The sequence below is a fragment of the Cherax quadricarinatus genome, chromosome 27 (assembly GCF_038502225.1).
Source record: "Cherax quadricarinatus isolate ZL_2023a chromosome 27, ASM3850222v1, whole genome shotgun sequence".
Lineage (NCBI taxonomy): Eukaryota > Metazoa > Arthropoda > Malacostraca > Decapoda > Parastacidae > Cherax > Cherax quadricarinatus.
The window spans coordinates 35,162,419-35,179,009 of NC_091318.1; positions in this window are offsets into that span (position 1 = coordinate 35,162,419).

The window sequence follows — 16,591 nt, forward strand, 5'->3', positions numbered from 1 at the left end:
TCATAGTGATTTCGGTATGGAGGTTTGGTACCAAACCCTCTAGTATCTTCCAGGTGTCGCTGCAAGTTTTTCGCTCGAGTTGTAAGGAGTATAGTTCTAGGGACTTCAGCTCAGCAATTTCACCTGCCTTGAAGGGGGGGAGGGCGTTAGAAGACAGCAGTACTCCAGTACAGTGAGAAGGCGTCACCGGTAGAGACCCATCATTGGTTTGATATACCTTGTGTTGAAGGTTCTAATTATCCAACCTATCATTTTTCTTGCAGTCTCGATAATATTACTTTTGCGCTCCTTGAACGTTGGATGTGACATTATCGCTCCCAGGTCTCTACAATATGACTTACGTTCTATTGACTGGTTTGAATTCGCGTTGTACTCTGTTCTAGTTTTTATTTCCTTCATTTTTCCATGGCATAATAACTGGAATTTGTCCCCCATTGAACATCAAATTATTGTCAGTGGCTCGCTGGAAAGACTTGGTTTAAATCAGCTTGTAGGCTCGCTGTGTCTTCTTTGGAAGCCACCTGCATACATCTTCCAGCATCTGTAAAGGATGATGCAGTGCTATGGTTTATGTCTCTGTGTCAGAAATGAGAATAAGGAAGAGAAGTGGGGAGAGAACCGTGCCTTGGGGGACACACCGACTGATTTCCCTATGATCAGCATTACTCTTCGGTTTCTTCTTGTGAGGAAGTTAAAATTCTATCTGCCCACCTTCCCAGTAATTCCTTCTGCACGCATTTTGTCCGCAACTGGTGAGTGCCTGTTTAACTAGGCTGTTGCTGCTACTGGGTGATCTGATATGTCGGTATAAGATATCAATAAGTATAGAACGTTATGATAGGAGGAAGCGAATGAGAAAAGGAATGGGATAAGAGTGAAATGAATAAAGGAAGGGAATGATGAGGAGCGAAGAGGGAGAGGAGACAGAGAGGAATGATAGGAAAACAGAAAGAGAAGAGCAACTGATGGGAAGGATGGGAGAGTAGATGAAGGATGAAGAAGAGACTGGAAGGAATGAGAGAGGTTAGGAGAAATGAAGGAACGTGGGAAAGAAGGATGAGAACTGTGAGAAAGAGGGAAAAAGGAAAGATTAAAAGAGGAACAAACGAAGGGAAAAGAGTCAGGAAGTAAGAGTGACGGAAAAAAAATAAGACCATAAAAATGAGGGTTAGTAAAAGAAGAGTTAATTAAGAGTGAGGGAGAGTAAGAGAAGAGTTAATTAAGAGTGAGGGTGAGTAAGAGAAGAGTTAATTAAGAGTGAGGGTGAGTAAGAGAAGAGTTAATTAAGAGTGAGGGTGAGTAAGAGATGAGTTAATTAAGAGTGAGGGTGAGTAAGAGAAGAGTTAATTAAGAGTGAGGGTGAGTAAAAGAAGAGTTAATTAAGAGTGAGGGTGAGTAAGAGAAGAGTTAATTAAGAGTGAGGGTGAGTAAGAGAAGAGTTAATTAAGAGTGAGGGTGAGTAAGCGATGAGTTAATTAAGAGTGAGGGTGAGTAGGAGAAGAGTTAATTAAGAGTGAGGGTGAGTAAGAGATGAGTTAATTAAGAGTGAGGGTGAGTAAGAGATGAGTTAATTAAGAGTGAGGGTGAGTAAGAGAAGAGTTAATTAAGAGTGAGGGTGAGTAAGAGAAGAGTTAATTAAGAGTGAGGGTGAGTAAGAGAAGAGTTAATTAAGAGTGAGGGTGAGTAAGAGAAGAGTTAATTAAGAGTGAGGGTGAGTAAGAGAAGAGTTAATTAAGAGTGAGGGTGAGTAAGAGATGAGAGAGTGAGGGTGAGTATTAATTAAGAGTGAGGGTGAGTAAGAGAAGAGTTAATTAAGAGTGAGGGTGAGTAAGAGATGAGTTAATTAAGAGTGAGGGTGAGTAAGAGAAGAGTTAATTAAGAGTGAGGGTGAGTAAGAGAAGAGTTAATTAAGAGTGAGGGTGAGTAAGAGAAGAGTTAATTAAGAGTGAGGGTGAGTAAGAGAAGAGTTAATTAAGAGTGAGGGTGAGTAAGAGATGAGTTAATTAAGAGTGAGGGTGAGTAAGAGAAGAGTTAGTTAAGAGTGAGGGTGAGTAAGAGATTAAGAGTGAGTAAGAGAAGAGTTAATTAAGAGTGAGGGTGAGTAAGAGATGAGTTAATTAAGAGTGAGGGTGAGTAAGAGAAGAGTTAATTAAGAGTGAGGGTGAGTAAGAGAAGAGTTAATTAAGAGTGAGGGTGAGTAAGAGAAGAGTTAATTAAGAGTGAGGGTGAGTAAGAGAAGAGTTAATTAAGAGTGAGGGTGAGTAAGAGATGAGTTAATTAAGAGTGAGGGTGAGTAAGAGAAGAGTTAATTAAGAGTGAGGGTGAGTAAGAGAAGAGTTAATTAAGAGTGAGGGTGAGTAAGAGATGAGTTAATTAAGAGTGAGGGTGAGTAAGAGAAGAGTTAATTAAGAGTGAGGGTGAGTAAGAGATGAGTTAATTAAGAGTGAGGGTGAGTAAGAGAAGAGTTAATTAAGAGTGAGGGTGAGTAAGAGAAGAGTTAATTAAGAGTGAGGGTGAGTAAGAGATGAGTTAATTAAGAGTGAGGGTGAGTAAGAGAAGAGTTAATTAAGAGTGAGGGTGAGTAAGAGATGAGTTAATTAAGAGTGAGGGTGAGTAAGAGAAGAGTTAATTAAGAGTGAGGGTGAGTAAGAGAAGAGTTAATTAAGAGTGAGGGTGAGTAAGAGATGAGTTAATTAAGAGTGAGGGTGAGTAAGAGAAGAGTTAATTAAGAGTGAGGGTGAGTAAGAGAAGAGTTAATTAAGAGTGAGGGTGAGTAAGAGATGAGTTAATTAAGAGTGAGGGTGAGTAAGAGATGAGTTAATTAAGAGTGAGGGTGAGTAAGAGAAGAGTTAATTAAGAGTGAGGGTGAGTAAGAGAAGAGTTAATTAAGAGTGAGGGTGAGTAAGAGAAGAGTTAATTAAGAGTGAGGGTGAGTAAGAGAAGAGTTAATTAAGAGTGAGGGTGAGTAAGAGATGAGTTAATTAAGAGTGAGGGTGAGTAAGAGAAGAGTTAATTAAGAGTGAGGGTGAGTAAGAGATGAGTTAATTAAGAGTGAGGGTGAGTAAGAGAAGAGTTAATTAAGAGTGAGGGTGAGTAAGAGAAGAGTTAATTAAGAGTGAGGGTGAGTAAGAGATGAGTTAATTAAGAGTGAGGGTGAGTAAGAGAAGAGTTAATTAAGAGTGAGGGTGAGTAAGAGAAGAGTTAATTAAGAGTGAGGGTGAGTAAGAGATGAGTTAATTAAGAGTGAGGGTGAGTAAGAGATGAGTTAATTAAGAGTGAGGGTGAGTAAGAGAAGAGTTAATTAAGAGTGAGGGTGAGTAAGAGATGAGTTAATTAAGAGTGAGGGTGAGTAAGAGATGAGTTAATTAAGAGTGAGGGTGAGTAAGAGATGAGTTAATTAAGAGTGAGGGTGAGTAAGAGAAGAGTTAATTAAGAGTGAGGGTGAGTAAGAGATGAGTTAATTAAGAGTGAGGGTGAGTAAGAGATGAGTTAATTAAGAGTGAGGGTGAGTAAGAGATGAGTTAATTAAGAGTGAGGGTGAGTAAGAGAAGAGTTAATTAAGAGTGAGGGTGAGTAAGAGATGAGTTAATTAAGAGTGAGGGTGAGTAAGAGATGAGTTAATTAAGAGTGAGGGTGAGTAAGAGAAGAGTTAATTAAGAGTGAGGGTGAGTAAGAGATGAGTTAATTAAGAGTGAGGGTGAGTAAGAGATGAGTTAATTAAGAGTGAGGGTGAGTAAGAGATGAGTTAATTAAGAGTGAGGGTGAGTAAGAGAAGAGTTAATTAAGAGTGAGGGTGAGTAAGAGATGAGTTAATTAAGAGTGAGGGTGAGTAAGAGATGAGTTAATTAAGAGTGAGGGTGAGTAAGAGATGAGTTAATTAAGAGTGAGGGTGAGTAAGAGAAGAGTTAATTAAGAGTGAGGGAGAGTAAGAGATGAGTTAATTAAGAGTGAGGGTGAGTAAGAGATGAGTTAATTAAGAGTGAGGGTGAGTAAGAGATGAGTTAATTAAGAGTGAGGGTGAGTAAGAGATGAGTTAATTAAGAGTGAGGGTGAGTAAGAGATGAGTTAATTAAGAGTGAGGGTGAGTAAGAGAAGAGTTAATTAAGAGTGAGGGTGAGTAAGAGAAGAGTTAATTAAGAGTGAGGGTGAGTAAGAGAAGAGTTAATTAAGAGTGAGGGTGACAAGAGACTATGAGAGTGAAGGGGTAAGGGAGAAAGGAGTAAGTGTGAAGCAGATAAGAGAAGAGCTGGTAAGAGTGAGGGTAAGAGTGAGAGTAAGAGTGAGGGTAAGAGTGAGGGTAAGAGTGAGGGTAAGAGTGAGGGTAAGAGTGAGGGTAAGAGTGAGGGTAAGAGTGAGGGTAAGAGTGAGGGTAAGAGTGAGGGTAAGAGTGAGGGTAAGAGTGAGGGTAAGAGTGAGGGTAAGAGTGAGAGTAAGAGTGAGGGTAAGAGTGAGGGTAAGAGCGAGGGTAAGAGTGAGAGTAAGAGTGAGGGTAAGAGTGAGGGTAAGAGTGAGGGTAAGAGTGAGGGTAAGACTGAAGGGTAAGAGCGAGGGTAAGAGCGAGGGTAAGAGTGAGGGTAAGAGTGAGGGTAAGAGTGAGGGGTAAGAGCGAGGGGTAAGAGCGAGGACTAAGAGGGTAAGAGTGAGGGATAAGAACACTGCCATAAGTGCGAGGGGATAAGAGTGGGTAAAAGTGAGGGGCAAGAGTGAAGGGTAATAGTGAAGGCGTAAGAGTGAAGGAGGGAAGAGTGAGAGGGTAAGAATGAGAGGTAAAGAATAACTGGAAAAGACTGGGAGGATAACCGTGAAGGGGTAAGAGTGAGGGAGTAAGAGTGAGGGAGTAAGAGTGAGGGAGTAAGAGTGAGGGAGTAAGAGTGAGGGAGTAAGAGTGAGGGAGTAAGAGTGAGGGAGTAAGAGTGAGGGAGTAAGAGTGAGGGAGTAAGAGTGAGCACTTTGCTACGAGAATGCATGTTCACGATCCAGCAAGGGACCCTCCTTGGCTAGCTGCAAGAACTGTGTCAAAACTGTCAGTGGTGACAATAAGGCAGGAGGAGGTGCATTTCCTTCTTAAACCGCTTGACCAAGAAAAGGCTGTGAGCCCAGACAAGTTGAGCCCAAGATTGATGAGAAGATGTGCAGACCAGCTAGCAGCACCTCTAACTCGCATCTTTCAGCACTGCCTAGTACAATGTAAATGGCCCTCTCTGTGGAAAGAGGCAAATGTAGTCCCTGTTCACAAAAAGAAGAGCAGAGCAGAAATCAGCAACTGCAGACCAGTGTCACTCCTGTCAATTACTGGTAAGATCCTTGAGACAATAATATCAAGACAAATGACAGAGTTTTTTGACTACCACTCACTAATTTGTGATCGTCAATATGGCTTCAGGAAAGCTTACTCTGCTGCTGATCTGTTGTTAAACCTCTCCACTAAGTGGCACCAGTCACTGGATGAATCCAAAGTTAGCTGTGTGGTAGCACTGGACATTGCTGAGCTTTCGAACGGGTGTGACACCAGGTGTGGCACCGAGTGTGGCACCAGGGCTTCTTAGCAAAACTGCAAGCTCTGAGAATTGCAATCTGTACGCTATGTCTCCTCAGTGATTACTTTCATGGTAGATCTCTAAGTGTAGTTCTCAATGGAACAGAATCAGCAAGACATCCTATTGGGGCAAGTGTTCCACAAGGAAGCGTGCTGGGTCCATTTTTAAGGAATGTCTACTTCAGTGACCTACATCTCATCCCAGAATCCCATGCATATGCAGATGACTGTACTCTGATATTCATTTATCCAAGAGAAGAAATGCCAGCTGCTCTAAGCTACATCAATCACCAGCTAAGAGCTATATCAGCTTGGGGAAATAGATGGCAAGTAACATTTGCACCTGAGAAAACACGAATGATGATGGTCTCTAGGCACCATGATGGTAATGCCGGTGCACTAGCAAGTATGAATGGGAAGGTGCTGGTACCTGGGGAAGAAGTTAATATCCTTGGGATGAAATTTGACTCCAAACTGGCTATGAAGAACCACGTTGTAAATCTTTCAAACAAGGCAGCCAGGAAGCTTACAGCACTTCACCCTAACATCTCTATGACATTCTCCGTGTCCTACTAAACCTTTACAAAAATTCAATGTACATAAAAGGCCCTAAAATCTGGAACACCCTACCTGAAAACTCTAGAACTGCAGACACATTCATCACCTTCAAAACTACCATTAGAAAACATCTTATCTCCCGTCAACTAATTACACGAATACCATCTGATGGTTCACACTTACATTCACTCACCCATTTGACCATAAACAGAAATATCAATCTCAATCTTAAAATAATGAATCCTAACTAGTCATAAGTTGGCCTGTGATACTCCAATACTGAAACTATGTATTGTGCCAAAACAAAAGCATTCACATTGCTAAACTCACAAACTAGTATTTAGTCACTTAGCCATAATACCAACTTACCTCATAATTTTGTAATATTTTAAATTTAAGAATTAATCTAAGTCTGCCCGAAATGCCTAGCCATGCTAGGTGTTCTAGTGGTACACTCTGTAATTAGTACTTTACTATATGTAAACCACACAATAACCAAATTCTGTAAGCTCAGCATTGTAATCCTTATAGAGAATAAACTTTGAATTTGAATTTGAATTTGAATCTCGCATCTGCTTGACAGTAGGGGTTGCAAGAGTCTGTATGAGGCACAAGTGCACTCAAACCTTGAGTATGCTCTACTTTCTTGGTTTGCCTGCCCCCCTCCCTCTCATCTACGACTGCTTGATAGAGTAGAGAACAGAGCAAGATGTCTCATCTCTCGTTGGACTCATCCTGGATAGATCTGTCATTTCAGCAGAGCCTTCAGCACAGGAGGGATGTGGGTGGCCTTACTGTTATGTACAAGGCCAATATTGTCAAAGTTCCACTTCGAGGACAGCGAGAAGCAAGCTTCTGTACCACAAGACGGGCAGAAAGCAGCAACTTCACTCTGGCTGTACCCTTCTCCAGAACATCACTTCATCTGAGATCATATATACCCAGGATGACTCAAGTATGGAACACATTCGTACAGCATAATGATGTCAAAGAGAAAAAATCAGTTGATCAAATTAAAATGATGGCCCACAGATGGCTCCAACTTCATCTTGTTCCCTACTTGTATGTTTCATAACAATATAAAAATGCTTTCAAGTGAGTTAATGTTGGAAACTGTTCTAAGCTTGTCAATAAAGTTAGGAATCTTTAACTTGTAAATAACTTGTCAATAAAGCTATGGATCCTTAACCTAACCTTATCAAACCCTGTGTAAAGAAAAAAAAAGAGTGAGGAAGTAAGAGTGAGGGAATAAGAGTAACGGAGTAAGAGTGATGAAGTAAGAGTGACGGTGTAAGTGTGACGGAGTAACAGTGAGGGAGTAAGACTAAGGAAGAAAAAGGCAGAGAGGAAAGAGGGAGAGAGGAAGTTAATGAAAGTGCGAGAGAGGGTAAGAGCCAGGAAGGAACAAGGGATGAAGGGCCAGGGGAAGGGAAGAGAGAAGGGAGGGAAGAACTAGGGGGAGGAAAGGAGGGAGGGAGGAACCAAGGGTTGGAAGGGGAGGGAGGGAGCGAGGAATCAGGAGGTGGAAGGGGAGGGATGAAAGAGCGAGGCAAGGGAGTGAAAGAGGAGTTATGGAAGGGAAGGAGGAAGGGGGAAAGAGGAAGAGAGAAAGGGAGGGAAGGAGAGAAGGAGGGAGGAGAAGGAGGAGGGAGAGAGGGAGGAAGGAAGGGAGGGAGGGAGGGAGGGCCACAGTGAAGGAGTTTTTCTCTATTAAAAATATGATAACATGAGCTGTGTACTGCTACCTTATTCAATATAATAAATACAATGTGGGAACAAAATACCCAGTGGGAACAAGATATACAGTAAGAATAATATAGATAATGGGAACAAAACACAGTGGGAAAAAGATACAGTGTGGGAATGTGAGTTGGCTATGTTTTCGTGTCACATTCCATCAGGCAGGACAGGACTCGTACAAGGTGTTGAAATCCATGAGCAGCAAGGATACAGCTGCTAGAAAATGTTTCCTTTCCATCTAGTTGGAGTTGCTTTCAATTGAGAATTGTCATCTCTCAGGAGAGTCTAACTCATACAGAGAAGGAAGAGAATATTTATGAAAATATCTCCATCATCCCAGAGCGAGAGCAAGAAAAATTATACACTGGATACAGAAGAGAGATGATGGATGAGGAATATGGATATCATAATACTAGTATATCAGGAGAAAGCACAACTAAGGGACATATCGGCATACCGGAGGTGTACCTCAACCGTGACAGAACACGAGAAGAAAGGCAGAAACTGAAAGAGAGGGTACAAAAGTGTAAGGAGGAAAGAGAGGTAAAGAGGGAGATGGGCAGGAGAACCAAGACTTAGGAGGAAGAGCATATACTACCTCCCTCAGATACACCTACAGAAGTCCCTCAACCCCGACAACCCCAATGTAAGCAAACAATCTAACCCAATATATATATACATGTATATATATATATATATATATATATATATATATATATATATATATATATATATATATATATATATATATATATATATATATATATATATATATAGGGAGGTACCACCTCTAGAACTGTTATATATATATATATATATATATATATATATATATATATATATATATATATATATATATATATATATATATATATATATATATATGTCGTGCCGAATAGGCAGAACTTGCGATCTTGGCTTAAATAGCAACGCTCATCTTGCCATATAGGACAAGTGAAAATTTGTGTATACAATAATTTCACCAAAATCATTCTAAACCTAACGAAAAAAATATATTTCACTGTGTTTGTTTTGTATTAAATTATTGTAAACAAATCTAAAATATATTTAGTTGGGTTAGGCTAAAATAAATTGCTCTTGTTATAATAAGGTTAGGTAAGTTTTCTAAGATTCTTTTGGTGCAAAATTAAAATTTTTTTACATCAACATTAATGAAAAAAATATATCTTTAATCGTATAAGAGAAAATTTTAGAAAGGACTTAATTTTAAATGAATTCTTGCTAATTGACCAGTTTTACATATTCGGCACGACATATATATATATATATATATATATATATATATATATATATATATATATATATATATATATATATATATATATATATATATATATATATATATATATATATATATGTGTGTGTGTGTGTGTGTGTGTGTGTGTGTGTGTGTGTATGTATGTTGTGCCAAATAGGTAAAGCTGGTCAGTTAGCAAGAACTCATTTGAAATTAAGTCATCTCTAAAATTTTCTCTTATACATTTAAAGATATATATTTTTCATTTATGTTAATATAAAAATTTAAAATTTTGTACCAAAAGAACCTTATAAAATTAACCTAACCTTATTATAACAAGCACAATTTAATTTAGCCTAATCCAACTAAACATATTTGAGATAAGTGTACAGTAATTTAATAGTAAACAAACACAGTGAAATATATTTTTTTCATTAGCTTCAGAATGATTTTGGCGAAATTATTGCATACACAAATTTTCACTTGCCTTATTCGGCAACAAGAGCGTTGCTATTTAAGCCAAAATCATAAGTTTTATCTATTCGATTTTGGCTTAAGTAGCAATGCTCTTCTTGCCGAATATGCCAAGATAAAATTTGTGTGGGCAATAATTTCGCAAAAATCAGTGGGTAGAAACAAATGGAATTAAGTCAGGAGTATCTGAGAGAGTTAGAGCTAAGGAAGGGGTAGTAGTAATATTGAAGGATCAGTTTTGGAAGGAGAAGAAGAAATATCAATGTATAAATTGAAGGATTGTGTGCATTAAAATAAGGGTTGGATAAAAAAAAGTGGGTCATAATAACTGTGCATGCACCTGGAGAAGAGAAGAGTGTAGAGGAGAGAGAGAGAGATTTTGGTAGATGTTAAGCAAGTGTGTAGGAACTTTTGAACCAAGTGAGAGAGTAATTGTTGTTAGGGGCCTAAATGCTGACGTAGGAGAAATATTTAAAGAGTGTGGTAGGTAAGTTTAGGGTGCCAGGTGTAAATGATAATAGGGGCCCTTTGACTGAAATTTGTATAGAAAGGGGTTTAATTATAGGTAATACATATTTTAAGAAAAAGAGGATAAATAAGTGTACAAGATATGATGAGGGCATAATGACAGTAGTTTGTTGGACATCGCATTAGTAGACAAAAGACTCTTGGGAAGACTTCAAGATGTACATGCTTATAGAGGGGCCACATATATATCAGATCACTTTTTAGTTGTAGCTACAGTGAGAGTAAAATGAAAATGGAAGCAGCAGGTAAGAGAGAGGTGAAGGTTTATAGGCTAAAGGAGGAGGCAGTTAGGGTAAGATATAAACAATTATCAGAGGATAGATGGGCTAGTGAGAGTATAGGCAATGGGGTTGAAGATGTATAGGTTTAAGAATGTAGTGTTAGTGTTCAGCGGAAGTTTGTAGTTACAGGAAAATGGGTGTGGTAGGGAAGGAGAGCGATTGATGGAATGATTGTGTAAAGAGAGTAGTAAGAGAGAAAAAGTTAGCATATGAGAGGTTTTTACAAAGTAGAAGTGATGCAAGGAGGGAGGAGTATATGGAGGAAAAAAGAAAGGTTAAGAGAGTGGTGAAGCAATGTAAAAAGAGAGCAAATGAGAAAGAGAGTGAGATGTTATCAGCAAATTTTGTTGAAAATAAGAAAAAGTTTTAGAGTGAGATTAATAAGCTGAGGAAGCCTAGGGAACAAATGGATTCAATTGTTAAAAATAGGAGAGGAGAGTTATTAAATGGAAAATTAGAGGTATCAGGAAGATGGATTGAATATTTTGAGGAATTGTTAAATGTTGATGAAGATAGGGAAGCTGTGATTTAGTGTATAGAACAAGGAGGTATAACATCTTGTAGGAATGAGGAGGAACAGGTTGTGAGTGTGCGGGAAGTTCGTGAGGCAGTGGGTAGAATGGAAGGGGATAAAGCAGCTGGGATTGATGGGATGAAGATAGAAACGTTAAAAGCAGGTGGGGATATAGTTTTGGAGTGGTTGGTGCTTTTATTTAATAGATGTATGGAAGAGGATAAGATACTTCAGGACTGACAGAGAGCATGCACAGTTCCTTAGTATAAAGGCAAAGGGGTCGAAAGAGAATGCAAAAATTATAGGAGAATAAGTCTGTTGAGTATACCTGGGAAAGTTATTATTAAGAAAATTATGAGTAAGACAGAGAGTAGGATAGCAGATGAACAAGGAGGCTTTAAGAAGGGTAGAGGGTGTGTATACCAAGTGTTTACAGTGAAACATATAGGTGAACAGTATCTAGATAAAGATAAAGAGGTTTCTGTGGCATTTATGGATTTGGAAAAGGCGTATAACAGGGTGGATAAGGGAAGGGGAGCAATGTGGCAGATATTGCAAATGTATGGAAGAGGTGGTAGGTTATTGAAAACAGTGAAAAGTTTTTACGAGGATAGTGAAGCTCACATTAGAGTATGCAGGCGAGAGGGAGATTATTTCCCAGCAAAAGTAAGCCTTAAACAAGGATGTGTGATGTCACCATGGCTGTTCAATATATTTATAGATGGGATTGTTAAAGAAGTGAATGCTCTGGTGTTGGCAAGAGGTGTGGGGTTAAAAGATAAAGAATCTAACACAAAGTGAGATTTGTCACAGTTGCTCTTTACTAATGACACTGCTTTTGGGATATTCTTAAGAGAAGTTGCAGAGTTTGGTGGAGGAGTTTGGTAGGGTATGTAAAAGAAGAAAATTGAAAGAGAGTATAGGAAAGGGTAAGGTGATGAGAATAACAAAAAAAAAATAGGTAATGAAAGATTGGATATAAGGTTGGAGGGAGAGAGTATGGAGGAGATGAATGTATTCAGATATTTAGGAGTAGACGTGTCAGTGGATGGGTCTTTGAAAGATGAGGTGAATCAGAACTGATGAGGGGAAAAAGGTGAGTGGTGCACTGAGGAGTCTGTGGAGGCAAAGAACTTTGTCCATGGAAGCAAAGATGGGAATGTATGAGAGTATAGTTATTCCAACTCTCTTATATGGGTGTGAAGCATAGGTGGTAAATGTTGCAACAAGGAGAAGGCTGGAGGCAGTGGAGATGTCGTGTCTGAGGGCAATGTGTGGTGTGAACATGGAATGGAAATATAAACACATATGTAGTATAATGTGACCCTTTATTGACAACGTTTCGTCAACGCAGTGGGGTTTATCAAGTCACAAACAAATCTACCTGGGTGAAACATACGTGAGTATTTATGGGATGAGAATGCTGGGTCAGGTGGAGAAAGCTGCATGTGACAATCTTCCGAATAGAGTGATAGAGTCTTAAAACTTGGGCAACTTTTAAAAGACTGGATAAGTATATGAGCAGACCTTCTGCAGTGCTCCTCGATCCTTATGTTCTTATGTGGGATAGCGATGAAGAAGTTTCTTCGCAAGAGGTTCAGCTATGTTACAGAAGCCGTTGTTCTGATTGAAGTTGTTTGATGTACAGATAAGTGATGAGTCCAGGATTCTTCAGTATTGAGTGTTGTCTTCTCTGGCGATAAGTCTTGCATTTCTGTAGTTGATTAAATGGTTGTGTGAATTTCAGTGTTGAGCATAGGCATTCCTTGGATCGTCAGATCTGATTGCATACTGGTCTTCTGAAATACGTGTTTGGATGTCTCTATATGTTTCTCCAATGTATAATTTCCTGTAGTCATTACAAGGGATTGTGTATACCCCTGCAGATTATTGAAGCTTGTCCTGTTTATTACTGGTAATGTCCTTGATTGTGGTGGATGTGGAGGTAGATGCTTGGAATGAAGTTTTGGAAAAGATGTTGGAAACGTGTTTGGCAATGGAGTTGGTGATGAGGACTATGTATCTCTTCTCGGCAGTGTTTTCTCTGGGTGTGTTGAAGATGTTTAATGTCCGTCGTCTGCAGTCTCTGATGAAGTGACGAGGATAGTGAAGTTTGGAAAATACTTGTTCAATTATAGTGCATTCTTTCTCAAGGAATTCATTGCTGCAAATTCCGAGTGCGCACAGGAAAAAGCCTATAATTACACCACGTTTAGTTTTGCTGTTGTGGTGAGAGTAGAAGTGGAGAAGATCGTGTTGGTTGGTAGGTTCTCGATAGCCTTTAAAACGAAGTTCATGGTCAGCTTTGCAGAAAAGAACATCAGGGAAAGGAAGAGTGTTGAGGACTTCTTCTTCTAGTGTGGTGTGAACATAATGCAGAGAATTCGTAGTTCGGAAATTAGAAGGAGATGCAGGATTACCAAAAATATTATCCAGAGGACTGAGGAGGGGTTGTTGAAGTGGTTCAGACATGTAGAGAGGCTGAAACAAAATAGAATGACTTTGAGAGTGTATAAATCTGTAGTGGAGGGAAGGCGGGGTAAAGGTCGGCCTAGGAAAGGATGGATGGAGGGGGTAAACGAGGTTTTGTGTGTGAGGGGCTTGGACCTCCAGCAAGGATGCGTGAGTGTTAGGAGCGAATGCAGACAAATGGTTTTTAGGACTTGTGCTGTTGGAATGTGAACAGGGTAATGTTTATGAAGGGATTCAGGAAAACCGGCAGGCCGGACTTGAGTCCTGGAGATGGGACGTACAGTGTCTACACTCTGAAGGAGGGGTGTTAATGTTGTAGTTTTATTACTGTAGTGTAAGCGCACTTCTGGCAAGACAGTGATGGAGTGAATGATGGTGAAAGTTTTCTTTTTCGGGCCACCCTGCCTTGGTGGGAAACGGCCGATGTGTTAGTATAATATATATACATTATATATATATATATATATATATATATATATATATATATATATATATATATATATATATATATATATATATATATATATATGTCGTGCCGAATAGGCAGAATTTGCGATCTTGGCTTAAATAGCAACGCTCATCTTGCCATATAGGACAAGTGAAAATTTGTGTATGCAATAATTTTGCCAAAATCATTCTGAACCTAACGAAAAAAATATATTTCACTGTGTTTGTTTAGTATTAAATTATTGTAAACAAATCTAAAATATATTTAGTTGGGTTAGGCTAAAATAAATTGTTCTTCTTATAATGAGGTTAGGTAAGTTTCCTAAGTTCCTTTTGGTGCAAAATTATAAATTTTTACATCAACATTAATAGAAAAAATATATCTTTAAACGTATAAGAGAAAATTTTAGAGACGACTTAATTTTAAATGAATTCTTGCTAATTGACCAGTTTTTCATATTCGGCACGACATATATATATATATATATATATATATATATATATATATATATATATATATATATATATATATATATATATATATATATATATATATATATATATATATATATATGAGAAAAAACAAACAACGTAATCACGTAGCAAGAAAAGAGTTTCGTACTGAATTAATTATAGTACAGCTATGCGGTGATAATTAAAGTAATCCAGGAGTGCCAACTAACATGCAGATACATAAGAGGCAAATTAGACGCCCTAGTGTTCACTTGTGCATGAGAGTGTACACTTCGGAATGTTTTTATTCGGTCGTAGTCTTGCGGTTACCTGTGATATATGTGAGAAATGGGTTCACGCGAGGCGCACACACATTATTAATGATGATTTATATGAACTAGTAGCTAGTAGTGATAACTTTTACTATACAAGTGGTGCTCTGGATAACCTATAACCACAGACATAATATTATTAATAATAGCCACAAATGATGCACCAGTATGTTTACACTGTAATTACCATCCGAAGAAGTACGTAAAATATTCCATGTGTGAATTGTGTAAAGGAAAGTGCCATAACAAGTGAATTTTTGGTCATATTAATTGTGCTTCTCACTAGTTTGTATGCGACACATGCCCTTCGTCATTACCTCTTAGCAGTGTTAACCTTGATGAGGTTAACACTACTAATTAACCCTTGCAATTTATTGATGACTATTGCTGCTTCAAAACAGTTCTTTAATTTGTCCAAGTTAGTGCCTGATGACTTTGACCCCTGTAAAAACCAGATTCTACCTAACATAACTAAGGCTGTGGTAATATCCATATTTAAATCTTAGATGACACATTGACGATTAAAATAATACAGAAGGATTAAACATAAAATGCTTGGATAGAAATAGACAATGTGGAGCATGTGCTTAAAGAATAATTTAGCTTAGAACACAGTGGGGAATTGCATGGCAGTAATCTGGAAATTCTATTTTTTGAAATGATGCTGCCCGAGACCAAATCTTTACTAGTAGGAACTGTTTATCACCTTCCCACTCATGATCACTCCTTAGAAAACTTTTAGAGAATCTTGTCTAGAAGTGAGCACAGTTGTGTGACAACAATACTTGGCGACTTCAATGATTGATTTAACAACAATATACTTATATTTAGGTAATACATATAAGCATATTATAGAATTAAACAATTCCATTCAATTAATTGATGCATCAACCCGGATCAAAGAGTTCTCTGCCAACATACTCTCTCCCCCTTTCTCTTCCCCACTCTCTCTCCTCCTCCCTCTTACACTCCACCTCCCATTCTATCACTTTGTCTTTCTATCACTTTCTATCACTTTCTCTCCCTCTCTCCCTCCCTTTCTCCCCCTCTCTCGCTCTCTCTATCTCTCTCTCTCTCTCCCTCTCTCTCTCTCTCTCTTCATCGTCACCTTCCATCCATCCTAGCCTTTCCCAAACTCTCCTTCTCCACTCTCCCAATACTCCCTTGTACCCCCTAATCTCTCCCTGCCATTGTCCCCCCCTCCCACCTCCTATCCTTATCTGCCTGCCCTACCTCCCTCCTCTTTCCCCTCCCTATAACACCCATCCTCACACAGACATCCACTCTGAAAATACACGAGCTTCGCTCTATGGTATAATGGGTTGTCCAAGAACAAAGCCGAAAACCAAGGGTCTGGAGGAAACTGGGAGAGAAGATTGGGAAGCAGAGCTCAAAAAAAGGGAGGAAGACTGGGGAAGGAAGCTAGAAGAGCTTGGCAGGAAAATGGAAGAGATGATAGCTGCAGAGAGCAGGAAGTGGCAGCAACAAGCCATAGTAGCAGAAGCTAAGATATAGTGCTTTGAAGAGGAACTGAGAAACCTGAAACAGCTTAAAGAGAAAAATGACAGAACAGTCATAACATCAGGAACGTCTACATCAGACACAGACAAGGGGACTAGAGGGAGCAAAGAAGCTATACTGTATGCAAAGGCCCTGTCAGACCCACGTGGGGCCAAGACAAAGACAAGGAGCACACTAGGAACAAATGAGAGGTCTGAAGACAATGAAGGAGCTTTGATATATACAGAGACTGTACCAGAAACCTGAAGGGGCCAGGGAATGCTGAGCAGGAAAGATAGACCATTGAGCACAGGGGCCTCAGCCAAGGACGGAATGCTCCAATGGAAGGAACTAAAACACCTCCGAGGACGCCATGGGAGACACAGTCGGGACGTAAAGGAGAGGTCAGTTTTTGTCTATGGGCTCCAGGCAGTTGAATGGGAAACCTATGATGAATGATAAAAGGAGGAGAAAAAAAGTGATTGAAGGTATCATGAA